The sequence below is a fragment of the Aquarana catesbeiana genome, linkage group LG04 (genome assembly GCF_042186555.1).
Source record: "Aquarana catesbeiana isolate 2022-GZ linkage group LG04, ASM4218655v1, whole genome shotgun sequence".
Taxonomy (NCBI): Eukaryota; Metazoa; Chordata; class Amphibia; order Anura; family Ranidae; genus Aquarana; species Aquarana catesbeiana.
The window spans coordinates 223375022-223389772 of record NC_133327.1 but is presented as its reverse complement, the minus strand read 5'-3'; positions in this window follow the sequence as shown (position 1 = coordinate 223389772).

Genomic DNA, 14751 nt, shown 5'->3' with positions numbered 1-14751 from the left:
CCTTTTTAGTTGGTCCCTCCTTGTTTTAATTTTCTACCACATCTTTGTAGGTTCTCAGTTATTCAGATCTCATTACTGCTAGTTACATTCAGCTGGACCTGTTGAAGATGTTTCAAAGCTTATACAAGCCCCTTCATGGCTTTTAAATTCTAATGATGGTCAGGAACATAACCTCACAGGTAATTATATGCACACCGGTAGCACAGGTACCTTCCTTCAATCACCATGGAATGTGCTAAAGCAAATGTTCATTGCTCAAGAACAGAATGGAACGTTTTAAAATAGTGCAACCACCCAGTTCTAGTTGCATAATCCCATCCCTTGGTGTCAGGAAGTCTGCATAGGTGTAAGTTATTCGATTCATATGGCTGAAGATATGAATTACTGTGAAGTTGCCGGGGTAGAGATGTAAAATTAGTATTGTTGAATTGAGACAAAAAGGACCCCACTGCTGCTTTGGGATGATTTTTCCACTTTAACATAGATGGCCTCTTTAATGCCTTTTGCGAACCAGTTCTCTCTGCTTAGGTGTCCGTTTTATGAAGCAGTGAAAAAAATATTCACTGCTTCATTCTCAGAGGAGATCGTTCTCTGATAGTCAGTTTATGAAACTTTGTAGATCGCGTCTCCTTCGGAGGAGTGAAGTGATTTACAAATGCTTCAAACAGTGGAGAACGGCCCCTGATACTGGACTCTCATGAGACTTTAGGACATTACAGTACCAGAAATGCACCGAAACACAGAGATGTCAGTTTATTAAGCAGTGATAAATTATTACTGCTTAGCACACTGACAGACGGCGTGGTTAATGCTAATAAAATAGAGTCCCCCTACATAATAAATATATATAATCTACACACAAGCATATTATATATATATATATATATATATATGAGACGTGGATCGATGCTTGATGCAAAAGTGTCCTTTACTTGAAATTTTTCAATCATGTAGACATTTAAAGTGCAAACGTGCAAGCCACTGTACAGTATCGAGCGCGAGTCGCTCTTCGTCAGGCTTCTCTGGCTATGTGTGGAAAGCCTAACATCATCACCTTCTCTTATCCGCACCCAGTATACCATCACACGTGTTAAATCAAACAATTAGCAAATACTAATTACCCACATTTGAATGATTAACCCATATTTTATAAAACATGTTTGGTGAACAACCTTATATTACTTTGCACAAAAAATATTTACATCTACTAACATCCTATCGTGTATCATCTTCCACTAATTTGGTGTCACAGAGTATATAACCCCTCTCTTTGCTATCATACTTCTACCTAAATCCTATTTAATAATCATCATAATTTCAGTGACATTCTTGACAGTGTCTCAGATCTCATAATACGTTCCAGCTGATATTCCTGTTACTTTATATTCCCAACGGGAGTTCATTCCAAAAGGTCTAAAAAGAATATAATATATGCAAATCACAATCATTATATTATCCAGTATCCAAATCCTATACAAACAAATACAAATCATAATCCTTATTCATTCCATCAGGATGCAGGGATTGTAGTCTGTTAATCCACCAAACCTCACGTTTTCTCAATTTTAAAATCCTATCCCCCCCTCTTTTATCACGAGGGATTTCCTCCAATACCATAAATCGTAAATCGGTGTCTCTATGTCCCATCTCAGAGAAGTAACGTGACACAGGGAGACCTGGCTGAGGTTGTCGGATCGTACTGCGATGCTGTGCAATGCGATCCTTTATTTTCTGGGTAGTCTCACCTACATAAAGGAGATTGCACGGGCACATAAGAATGTAGATTACATATGACGACTGACATGTATAGAAGCCATTCACTGTTATTCTATTCTTAGTTGTGGGATGGATAAAGTGATTTCCCTTAAGCATTAGGTTACATTGGATACAATTTAGACATGGGTAACAACCCTTTCTTTTCTTACCGAGAAAAGTTGTTTTTTTCTCTTCCTGGATATCGGGTTTAAATTCAGATCGCACCAAAGAGTCGCGCAAAGTTTTATTGCGTCGATACGCTTTCATAGGAGTTTGCTGAAACTCCTCTATCTGTGGGTATGACCGTCTCAAAATTGACCAATGTTTCCTCACTAAATTGAAAATCTTATCACTGTAACTATTGAACTGAAAAACAAATGGAATCCTAGGTTTATCAGATCGATATTTTTTATGATTACAACTATTGATTGGCTTCAAAATTTTATTTAGTTCCTGTCTAATCAGATCATCCAGATAACCTCGTTCTTTAAACTTGCAACACATTTCATCCAATCTTTTATCCCTTATTGTAGTGTCACTCACAATCCACATTACTCTGAGAAATTGACTACTAATAATAGAGCTAAACACATGGGGGGGATGGTAACTATCAAACCTTAACAACTGGTTCCTATCTGTGGGCTTGGTGTATATATCTGTTTCAATCCGTCCCTGTTTAGTGTATGCTCGCACATCCAAAAAGGGAACTGAATCACCACCAATTTGCATTTTAAATTGGATGTTGGAAGAAAAGCTATTGATACTCTCATCAAAAGCTTTAAGTGATTCAATGTTGCCCCGCCATATAGCAAAAATGTCATCAATATAGCGCCACCAGGTGGCGCAATGCTTCCGGAAACTTTCATTGACAAAAATATGCTTTTGTTCAAAATCATGCATGAATGAACATGCATATGGCGGGGCAACATTGGAGCCCATAGCAACTCCCGTCAATTGTACATAGTACTGATCCCTGAAAAGAAAATAGTTGTTATGTAAAACCCTACAGGTCTGGTATGGATTTTAAGGGGAACCCCGCGCCAAAATTTTTTTAAAAAATGGCGTGGGGTACCCCCAAAAATCCATACCAGATGAGCACGCAACCTGGCAGGCCGCAGGAAAAGAGGGGGGGGACGAGAGAGCGGCCCCCCCTCCTGAACTGTACCAGGCCACATGCCCTCAACATTGGGAGGGTGCTTTGGGGGTAGCCCCCCAAAGCACCTTGTCCCCATGTTGATGAGGACAAGGGCCTCATCCCCACAACCCTGGCTCGGTGGTTGTGGGGGTCTGCGGGCAGGGGGCTTATCGGAATCTGGAAGCCCCCTTTAACAAGGGGACCCCCAGATCCCGGCCCTCCCCCCTGTGTGAAATGGTAAGGGGATACAAAAGTACCCCTACCATTTCACCAAAAAAATGTTAAAAATGACAAGAGACAGTTTTTGACAATTCCTTTATTTAAATGCTTCTTCTTTCTTCTATTTTCTATCTTCTTTCATCTATCTTCCTTCGGTTTCTTCCTCCATCTTCTTCTTCTTCTGGTTCTTGTTCTTCTGGTTCTTCTTGTTCTTCATCCGGTCTTCTTGTCCGGCATCTTCCTCAGCGTCGCCGTCTTCACTTCATCTTCTTTCCTCGGGCCGCTCCGCATCCACGATTGGATGGGAGGCTCCCGCTGTGTGACGCTTCTCCTCTTCTGACAGTTCTTAAATAACGGAGGGTGGGTGACCCCGCCCCCTCTGACGCAGGGCGGGTGACCCCGCCCCCCTCTGACGTCACGGGGAATGCCACAGGGAAGTCCCCGTGCACCAGAGGGGGCGGGGTCACCCACCCTGCGTCAGAGGGGGGCGGGGTCACCCGCCCTCTGTTATTTAAGAACTGTCAGAAGAGGAGAAGCGTCACACAGCGGGAGCCTCCCATCCAATCGTGGATGCGGAGCGGCCCGAGGAAAGAAGATGAAGTGAAGACGGCTCCGCTGAGGAAGATGCCGGACGAGAAGACTGGATGAAGAACCAGAAGAACAAGAAGAACAAGAAGATGGAGGAAGAAACCGAAGGAAGATAGAAGAAAGAAGATAGAAAATAGAAGAAAGAAGAAGCATTTAAATAAAGGAATTGTCAAAAACGGTCTCTTGTCATTTTTAACATTTTTGAAATTTTTTTGGTGAAATGGTAGGGGTACTTTTGTATCCCCTTACCATTTCACATAGGGGGGAGGGCCGGGATCTGGGGGTCCCCTTGTTAAAGGGGGCTTCCAGATTCCGATAAGCCCCCTGCCCGCAGACCCCCACAACCACCGGGCCAGGGTTGTGGGGATGAGGCCCTTGTCCTCATCAACATGGGGACAAGGTGCTTTGGGGGGCTACCCCCAAAGCACCCTCCCAATGTTGAGGGCATGTGGCCTGGTATGGTTCAGGAGGGGGGGTTCTCTTGTCCCCCCCTCTTTTCCTGCGGCCTGCCAGGTTGCGTGCTCGGATAAGGGTCTGGTATGGATTTTTGGGGGTACCCCACGCCATTTTTTTTTTTTAATTTTGGCGCGGGGTTCCCCTTAAAATCCATACCAGACCTGAAGGGTCTGGTATCGATTTTGAGGGGGACCCCACGCCAATTTTTTTTTTTTTAATTTTGGCCGGGGTTCCCCTTAATATCCATACCAGACCTGAAGGGCCTGGTATGGAATTTAGGGGGACCCCCACGTCATTTTTTTTTTAAATTTCGGTTCGGGGTTCCCCTGTGGGGAATTCCCATGCCGTTTTTATCAATGAACTTTTATGTGTATTGTCGGTGTTCTGCCGAGAAAGTTCCTCTCGGCGGATAAGGACCCCCCCTCTACTGCGCAGGCGCAGCGCCTGCGCAGTAGGAGCCGGCGGAAATAGCCGAAGCGAAATAGAGAAGAAATCAGCTGTACACGGCGCCTGTAAGAGGGTCCCCCGCGAGCTCGCTTCGCTCGCCACGCTTCGGGCACGGCCTCGCTTTGCTCGGCACTTTTTTATTCCCCCTCTAGGTCCACTTGGATGGTGGGGCTTCAGCCTGGACCCAGGGTGCAGGCGCCATGTACAGATGATTGAAGATTTTCATCTTTGGCTATATTCGGCGGCTGCTAGTCGTTGGTACTGCGCAAGCGCAGCACTTGCGCAGTGCAGGGGGGACCTTATCCGCCGAGGGAACTCGGCAAGACACCGGCGATTCAGTATAGCCGCGAGTAGTTTTAAATTACCTTTTTCCTTTGAAATGTCATTTTGCTGTCAGACTGTACTAAACACGGGAAACATGCGCCCCTTTACAGGCATACTATAGACACCCCCCAGGTACGAAATTTAAAGGAATATTACACTTTTATTGTTTCACTTTAAGCATTATTAAAATCACTGCTCCCGAAAAAACAGCCATTTTTAAAACTTTTTTGCATTGATACATGTCCTCTGGGGCAGGACCCAGGTCCCTAAACACTTTTTATGACAGTACCATGCATATAAGCCTTTAAAATTAGCACTTTTGATTATTCATGTTCGTGTCCCATAGACTTTAACCACTTGCCTACCAGGCCAATTCTGACATTTCTCTCTTACATGTAAAAATCATAATTTTTTGGCTAGAAAATTACATAGAACCCCCAAATTTAGCAGAGACCCTAGAGAATACAATGGCGGTCATTGCAACTTTTTATCTAGCACGGTATTTGCGCAGCAATTTTTCGAATGCGTTTTTTTGGGAAAAAAAACAGTTTTGGGCTTTAAAAAAAAAAAACAAGAACGTTAGCCCAATGTTTTTGCATAATGTGAAAGATGAAGTTATGCCAAGTAAATAGATACCCAACGTGTCACGCTTCAAAATTGCACACGCTCGTGGAATGGCGCCAAACTTCGCTATTTGAAAATCCCCTTAGGCGACACTTTAAAAATTTTTACTGGTTACAATTTTTGAGTTACAGAGGAGGTCCAGGACCAAAATTATTGCTCTCGCTCTAACGTTCGCGGCGACACCTCACATGTGTGGTTTGAACAACATTTTCATATGTGGGCGGGACTTATGTATGCGTTCGCTTCTGCATGCAAGCTCACAGGGACAGGGGCACTTTAAAAGTTTTTTTTTTTTTTTTATTGTTAATTTTACTTTTTTTATTTTAGCTTGACACTTTTTTTTTCCAAAAAAAAATTTTTTGATCACTTTTGTTTCTATTACAAGGAATGTAAACATCCCTTGTAATAGGAATAAGCATGACAGGTGCTTTTTACAGTGAGATGTGGGGTAAATAAGACCCCACATCTCACCTCTAGGCTTAGAAGCCTGAAATTAAAAAAAAAAAAACGATCTCTGCTTCCCAGCCGAAGCGGCGCCGTTTTTTTTTAATACAGTGGCCGGGCGTGACGTCATAACATCACGCCCGGCCTCCGAACGATCATAGAGATTCCGGCGACCATCTGGTCCACCAGAAATCTCTATGCTAAACATCCGGGGCTGGCGGATCCTGTGACCGACTCACCGATCGAAGCGGTAAGTCGGTACAAGCACCAGAGGGTGGCGGGAGGGGGGGGGACGTCCCCTCTCGCCTCCTGTTAGAATGATCAAGCAGTGGAACAGCCACTATGATCATTCTTATGGTGTGCAGATTCGCAGGCTCTAAAAGACGATATCTGGATGATGTCTGTAGCTACAGGCATCACTCAGATATCCCCGCTCAAAGCCGAGGACATCATTTGGCGTATGGCGGGCGGGAAGCGGTTTTAATGGTGTTCGCACAAATTTATTTGTCTGTTCGCATGTTTTGCTGTGAACCGAACAGGGGGGATGTTCGGCCCATCCCTAGTTGTCATTAAGAATCATGGGGGTACAACTTGTCAAGCAACTCGGAAGTCCAAAGTAGCCCAACTGTGAAACAAGTCATATATATTTTAATAGAAAGGAGCTCTCATTTATACTTGCATTTACATCAGCAGAACAAATGCAGGAAGTGATGTGTGAACATAGGCCAGAAGCAAATGTGTGGGGATGCCAAACAAATCAATGAACCCCACCCACACCAAATCCACCCCCGCATTGATTAAGCACAAGTACATATCATACCCTTATCCGGAAAATGAGCCGCACCTCCTCTTTGCTAAAGAGGGACCTCGCCATGTCCACCTAGATGGAGATCTTGACCAGCACAGGGACTTCTAGGTGATTACAATGACTTATTTCTGGGTCAGAGGGCGAAACTACACTCTTTTGATCGCTGCTGCAAATATTTGATCGCAACCACTATTAGAATTTTATTATTTTTGTTTATTTTCAGATATGCAAATTTGTATTTCTACTTATGATATTTAAAGGCGTTCGATAAGAAATGGTGTCCCTGGGTTAGCAGCAGGAGGAAATCGTTCAGCTGAAATCATACACTTTCATTCCCGCATGTCAGTCCCGACTGCAGGGGCAATTTCAGAGACATCTGTGCAGGTTTCTGCACTGATATCAATACAAATTGCACCCCAAAGTCACACCAATTAAAACAGTGCAATTGTCACCGCTTTGACATGTCAAATCGCACCAATGTGAACTAAAGCTGACACAAACACTGCCTATCCACCAGCTGAATTCATTACCTGCAATTCTCCACAGCTGTTATATATAAAGATTCTACCTTTATCATTTACTTGCAGGTGTGCAGAAGCCTAGGTTTACATTGGAGCAATTTGTCATGCAATTTGAGAGATCAAATCGCATGACTATTGGCAGCAATGGCACTGTTCCAATCGATGCAACATTTTTTTTGTGGCACCGCACCAATTTGCTAAAGTAGTTCCTGCACTACTTTTGCCAATTTCTGGTGCGACTTCAATAGACATTTGTGTATGAAGCCACACGGATGTCTATCAAGTAGCACCTAAAATCACGCTGACCTTGCTACTTTGAAATCGTGCTACTTCAAGTGAAGTAGCGCGATTTCAAAGTAGCATCAATGTGAACCAGGGCAAAGAGATTTGTTTTTTGGTGCACAAATACATATTGAAATAAAATAAGAGATGTTGCACTTTCCCAAAACCACCACCCACAAACTGAAGAGAAGAAAAAAAAAAAAAAAAAAAAAACAAAAAAAAAAAAAAAAAACACACACAACAAGGCTCAATAATGTACTTTTATTTTATCAACAGAAAAACAAAAAATTACATTCATTTACCAGCTTCAAAAAATTTTGGACAGGATATATGGTGCTACATTTAGCAATGGGATTTTAAGGGCCCTGCTCATAGGAGCTTACAATCTAAAATTAGACAAAACCTTAGAGTGGACACAGCTTTAATTTCTGTGTATAATGGGCAACACATCACATTGTTATCTGCAAGATTATAGAAACATACTTAACAGTCATTCTTACAAAGCATTCCCACATAATATTACAAAAGACTTATTCAAAACACCCACCACCAGCCCACAATCCACACATACATACATTGGTGACCATGTTCTGCTGGAAGCTGCATTTCGGTGTACACGATTAAACGAGATAAAAAAAAAAGAGTAGGTCAGCAGATGCTTCCAAACAATGTTTGCATGATCAGACAGGAACAATACACACACAACATTGACAGCATGGCCACATAAACCCACTTTTGATTGAAAAAATGCACAAGAATTTCATCAAATCTCCCAATAGCATTCCTTCTCCCCCACAAATCACAGCAAAAAAACCTGACCTTCTCAGCTCAAACGAACCCCCTACTGCAGGCCTTTATATAAGAGAGGTTGTATTGTTAGCACACTGACACACCCAATAGAAGTACACGCCCACCAGTATCTTTCAATCTGTCTTTTCATGTATGTCTAAAGTGATTGCACCTGATGAGCAGGAACACATAATAATATTCGCAACTCTGTTAGCCCTGGGCTATGTGCATCAAATCTCCAACTACAGGACAAAGATCAAAGTCCATTTGCATCCACATAAACAAAGCAACAGTTTTCTAAGCATATGTACCCGTGCAGTGTAAACCCTAAAATTTGAATTGTCCAAGTCCCTGGGCATGATTAGTGCTAATAAACATTAACATCAGTCCCTGGCTGCAATGAGCTTCCAATATAAAGTCCAAAATTAATGTTCTTACATTAGAACCTATTTCGACAGGAGACAAATAAAATGCCAGCATGTCTTTGGATTGTGGTGAGAAACCCACACAGGGAGAACATATAAACTTCAACACAAGAATTAGCATGTTGGGGAATTGAACCAACATCCCAGGTGCTGCTAGACAGAACTGCTACCCACTTACCCACCAGGCATCCCCACACATGTTCTCTGCATCTCTGTGGTGTGAACCAGCCCTAAGTCCATAGCCATGCTCAGTGTCACAAGCAATATACAATATATTGGCCTAAGTATTGGGATGACTGCCTTTAAACGCACATGAACTGTAATGGCATCCCAGTATTAGTATTGGGTTCAAAACTCATTTGGCCCACCCTTTGCAGCTATAACAGCTTCAACTCTTCTTGTCCACAAGGTTTAGGAGTGTGTCTATGGGAATGTTTGACCATTCTTCCAAGTGCATTTGTGAGGTCAGGCACTGATGTTGGACGAGAAGGCCTGACCTACAGTCTCCTCTCTAATTCATCCCCAAGGTGTTCTGTTGTGTTGAGGTCAGGACTCTGTGCAGGCCAGTCAAGTTCCTCCACCCCAAAATCACTCATCCATGTCTTTATGGACCTTGCTTTGTGCACTGGTCCAAATGATTTGGTGGAGGGGTAATTATGATGTGGGGTTGTTTTTCAGGGGTTGGGCTTGGCCTCTTAGTTCCAGTTAAGTGAACTCTTAAGGCATCAGCATACCAAGACATTTTGGACAATTTCATGCTCCCAACTTTGTGTGAACAGTTTGGGGAAAGCCCCTTCCTGTTCCAACATGTTTGCACACCAGTGCACAAAGCAAGGTCCATAAAGACATGGATGAGCAAGTTTGGGGTGGGGAAACTTGACTGGCCTGCACAGAGTCCTGGCCTCAACCCGATAGAACACCCTTTGGCTGAATTAGAGTAGAGACTGCGAGCCAGGCCTTCTCATCCAACATCAGTGCCTGGCCTCACAAATGCACTTCTGGAAGAATGATCAAACATTCCCATAGGCACACTAAACCTTGTGGACAGCCTTCCCAGAAGCTGTTCTAGCTGCAAAGGGTGGGCCAAATCAAATTTTAACCCTACGGACTAAGACTGGGCTGCCATTAAAGTTCATGTGTGTGTAAAGGCAGGTGTCCCAATACTTTTGGCTAAATAGTGTATCTGGAAAAGACTTACAATGGTGGTGGAACCCTCCTACACATAACTACTACATTTAGACATAGTTATAGGACCTGGGAGATGAGACAACTTCTCTATATGAAGTAACATGGTTGTGATTTGAACCCAGACCCCCAGAGATACTAAGCAGAAGTTCTAACCTCTAAGCCACGGAGCTGCCACATGTGAGACTACCCTACACATAACTACACATAAATACACGTAAAAACACATAAATACTGCATTTCTTTGGACATACAAGTGATGAAATTACATTACTTAAGAGTTATTCTTCTTGATTTATTCTGTGATATTTGGTGTTTTTTTGTGGGTGAGAGTAGAATATTACCCTCAAATTTTTGGGAATTACATTTTGATTTCTGATGTTGGTACACATATCACATTTTTTGGGCTCAAATTATGAATATTTGGAAATAATAAAAAGCACAAAAAATTGTGATTCATTTTAAATTTTCATCAGCAATGGTATTGTTTGTGGATTATAAAGACACCTGTGTGAGTTTAGGTTAAAGATTGTTGTGAGATGAAGAGTAACAAGTGAAAGTGACAGAGAAAAATATATTTTATCAAAACATCAAAACATTCCACATTGTAGCATTCTTAAAATCAAAATATTTTAAGTAGAAGCAAGAATGTTGCAAAGGAATATTTATTTCACAGAAAGATACATTTCATCTCAACATTAAAAGGTTTTTTTGTGAAAGTTAGAATTGTTCCATTAGAATCAATGACTGAAACTTCATTTGGACTAAATTAGAGCAGATTTTAACTTCCAAAAAATGTTCTCTAATTAGCTCTCATTTTGGTATTTACTATAGCTCCAGGTAAAAAAGACAATTGAGTTAAAATGAGAGTTATTTTCAGGTCTGAGCATGCTCAGTTGTGTTGGCACCTAGTTGTCCAAAACGGGGAATTTTTCACTTTTCAGACTTTTAAAGATATTTCAGTGTAGAAATCACACAGTTTAAAAGCAGATAATCTTTAAATAATATACCGCATATTTCAGTACCATTTAGACAATTATATCATGTTCTAAACATTATTTTCATGTGCAATTCTCTAGGTTTTAGCAGAGTAAGGGTTTGGGCACTATTTAGATTCAGGGAGCTATAGTAAATTCGATTTTGGGAGAATTTTCTCACCAGCGCTATAGTGAATACCGTTATTAGCGCTAATTCGCGTGAAATTGCCGCGAATTAGCGCTAATTCGCGGCAATTTGCGCAAATTAGCGCCATAGCGCTATAGTAAATGACCCCCTAAATGTCTACATGATTGAAAAATTTCAAGTAAAGGACACTTTTGCATCAAGCATCGATCTACGTCTTTCTTTATCTATTTATGGTGGAAAGTTGGGAGTCCATCTTGATGGTGCTGTGATCAAGTACGGATTAAAGAAAAGAGGGTAACCCACCTGAAGTTTATCTATCTATCTATCTATCTATCTATATAATATGTGTATGTGTATATGTATATATATATATATATATATATACACACATATATATGACAGGGGGACATGGTTACTGTCTTGGGGGTCTGAACTAGGTATAAGGAAGTTGATAATCTTCCTCTTTCCCCCTCAGATCCCCCAGGATTCTCTCTTCACTCCCCGATTCTCCACCTCTGAGCTCGTGAATCGGGGAGTGTGAATTCTGGCACAGATCGCCAGTGAAGTGCTGAGATCACAGCTTCATAAACTGGCCGTTTCTGTGTCAGTCAATGAGGATTCTCAGTGTGTGGAGATCATCGGCGGGAGAACATGTTCAAACGTGTTTCCCCCGATTATCTGTTTCATAAACCGTTTATGGACTGTGATCAGTGGCGAACCTCTGGATCACCTCTGTTCACTGCTTCATAAACGGACACCTTAGTCACTAAAGAGGGAAAATACTAGCTGTTACAAGAGAAAGGTGATATACTTTTTACAACAGCCATTGATTGGACCTTGTATTGCTGTTTCTATCCCGGAGAAGCTATACCATGTCTGTATGGCCTCCCCTTAACACACAAGGAAAGTGCCATTTTAGGGCCTTTTGTCAGCATCATGAAGGTTATCACATATAGCATTGCAAAGTATCTGGCTACTAGCCTATTTCCCAAAGTTGACAATATGGTACACAACCTTCAGAACCCTGAGAATTTGTCAAGATGGTACTTAGATTTGTAGCAAAAAAATGCAGCGCTATAAATTGATAAATATGTGTATACCACAGCTAAATATTATAGTGCAAATAATATCTGTGATTTTGAACCATAAATCATGAAAATCAGTAAAATCAATACAGTGCACAATAACAATTGAATAAGCAAGTGTCCAACGCTTCAATAATGCACAAAGTACAAATTTCCACATTCTATTAAGGTTGATAAGTGACTAGAGTTCATAAGATAAAATCCTGGTGCTCTGTGAAGTGAATCATTCATAACCTAAGATAGACTTGACCACGTGAGACCACCACCATAGAGAGACAGGAGGCTTACCAGAAAGCCAGTGACCGCCCTTACTCAGGGGGGTCATACAAGGCTTGTTGGATCCGAGATCCTGCTGGAGAAGTATTCTGGTAATTGAAGCCTGGAGAGATGTCCCAATGAGCCAGGCTTTCACCACCTGATGGTTTCCACAGGTGCTGGGCGGTAGTCCAATCCAGTCCCACGACCAACAGTGCAAGTGAGTGAATATATAAAAAAGAAAAAGGAAAAACTCCAATAGCGCAATATTGCTAAAAAAAAAAGCTTTTATTGGAGGGTAATGCACTGCTGCATGTACCGAGATGACCCACAGCCGAGTCACTCAATCAATCAAGTAAAAAACTGGAATTCCAAACTAAATAAAAACACATCAGAGTATGAGAGTGATCGCGCATGCGCAGATCGTGTGTGCGTAGCGTCCCCTACGTGTGTCCTCTATGCACACATGCTCTGTGCATGCAGGATCGCTCTCATACACTTTTTCAAAATGGCCAAAAACAAAGCGCCTGTAAACGAAACGCGGCTAAACGCGAGTGGCACATTTGGTATCAGAAACTTTGGCGTCTGAACTAATTTTTTTGCCTTCAAAGAAAAGCCTCTAAACGCAACTGCCTAAAAACGACATTAAACGAACCTGTGTACATGTACACATAAGATAACATTGGATGAGTTCAGGGGCAGCTTAAAGCAGCCAACTGCCTCTGAACGTATGTTTACCAGCAGCAGTGTACATGAGGCCTTATAGAATGAGGCTCACCAGATTGTAGATTTCAGTCTCATGTGTGATTTAATCACTTTAAGCTTTATGGAGATGATCAACCCAATCTCCACTCAGATCTCCTCAGATTCAAATAGATGACAGCTCTCTCCACATGTGGAGATTAAATCAACATAAAGCCTCCAATAGTGTAAAAACCTCTAGGGTACCAATTTTAATAAAAAAGTAATGCACTTACATCACAAGTAAAAACAAATCGCCTTTGGCATATATTAGTTACATACCAGGTGCCTGCGTGCTGCGCCTTCAACCCCTCCCCGCTCGCACTCATATAACCCTCTCAGAGTCAAAATTCAGTTATCGTGTAGCCACTCACCTGTTTTGTCACTTCTGACTTGATCACAAGGGAACTTTGCGCTACTGTGATTGTGTAGATTAACACTACATTGTTTTTAACCTTTTGTTAAAAAAACATCTTTAGCCAAAATTTTTCAAGTACAAGACTTTGGCCAAAGATGGCTTTCGCAATGCATTATGGGATATATGACAGAGTAATTCCCGCCAAACATCCCAAAAGTCAGGGATTCAGCTGAACAGTGAATGATTGGTTTGGACATAGGTTCGGATAGTGTCAGCTCATCCCTACTTCTGAGGTCCCATAGGCATGAATGGGTATGACTGCCTGCAGCCAGAACTAAAGAGGCCGTATTGGCAAGTAAACAAAATATTCCCATTTCTTTATTTGAGTCTCCATTGTGTCTGAGGTTCGGTGGAAGGTGGGTCGGCAAACCGAGGGCACGATCTCCCAGTCACCTGGCTACGACTGACTGGTAGATTATGATCGACTGGTTGCTGATGCCCACATTAAAGTCTAGCAGATGTTAGTAAACAGGGCACAGTCAGCAATAGATTTTCACCAGTCCGACTGCAGACAGCGTGGGAGGCTGCACGTCTAAGATGACTAATTTGAACTTCTACCTTGTACTTGTAAAGCTTGCTTTTTTTTTTTTTCTTTTACTGCTTGTTAAGAATATGTAAATATTTTATATCAGTAGTCTGGACACTAGTACACTTCCCTAAATACATTCGGTCAAACCTGTTGCTACATTGTCTTTCTGATCCTTGTTGTACCATTTTGAGATTAAAGTGGCTGTTAAGCCACTATGTCATCTTTATATCATCCCCTCTATCAGATAGAAAGCTGCATCCTTGTGCCTATGCTTTATAAAAAAAAAAGCCAATTTTTACCTGTTTTAACAGCATCTCCCAGCGATCATGTGACTCCAGGCTCTCTGCTCTCCTTGTCTGATAGCTCCAGCGGGCAAGGCTGAGATTCCCCTGCTGACATCAGGCGGGGAGCAGAGGAGGAGAGAGCCTGGAGTCATGTGATCGCTGGGAGACACTGTTAAAACAAGTAGAAATCTGCTTTTTTTTTAATAACGCACAGGCACTAGGATATAACTTTTTATTTGACAGAGGGGATGATATAAAGGTCAGATAGTTTTGAAGCAGCAGGGAGAGGAGCAGAGCAGTGCTAGTGAGAGC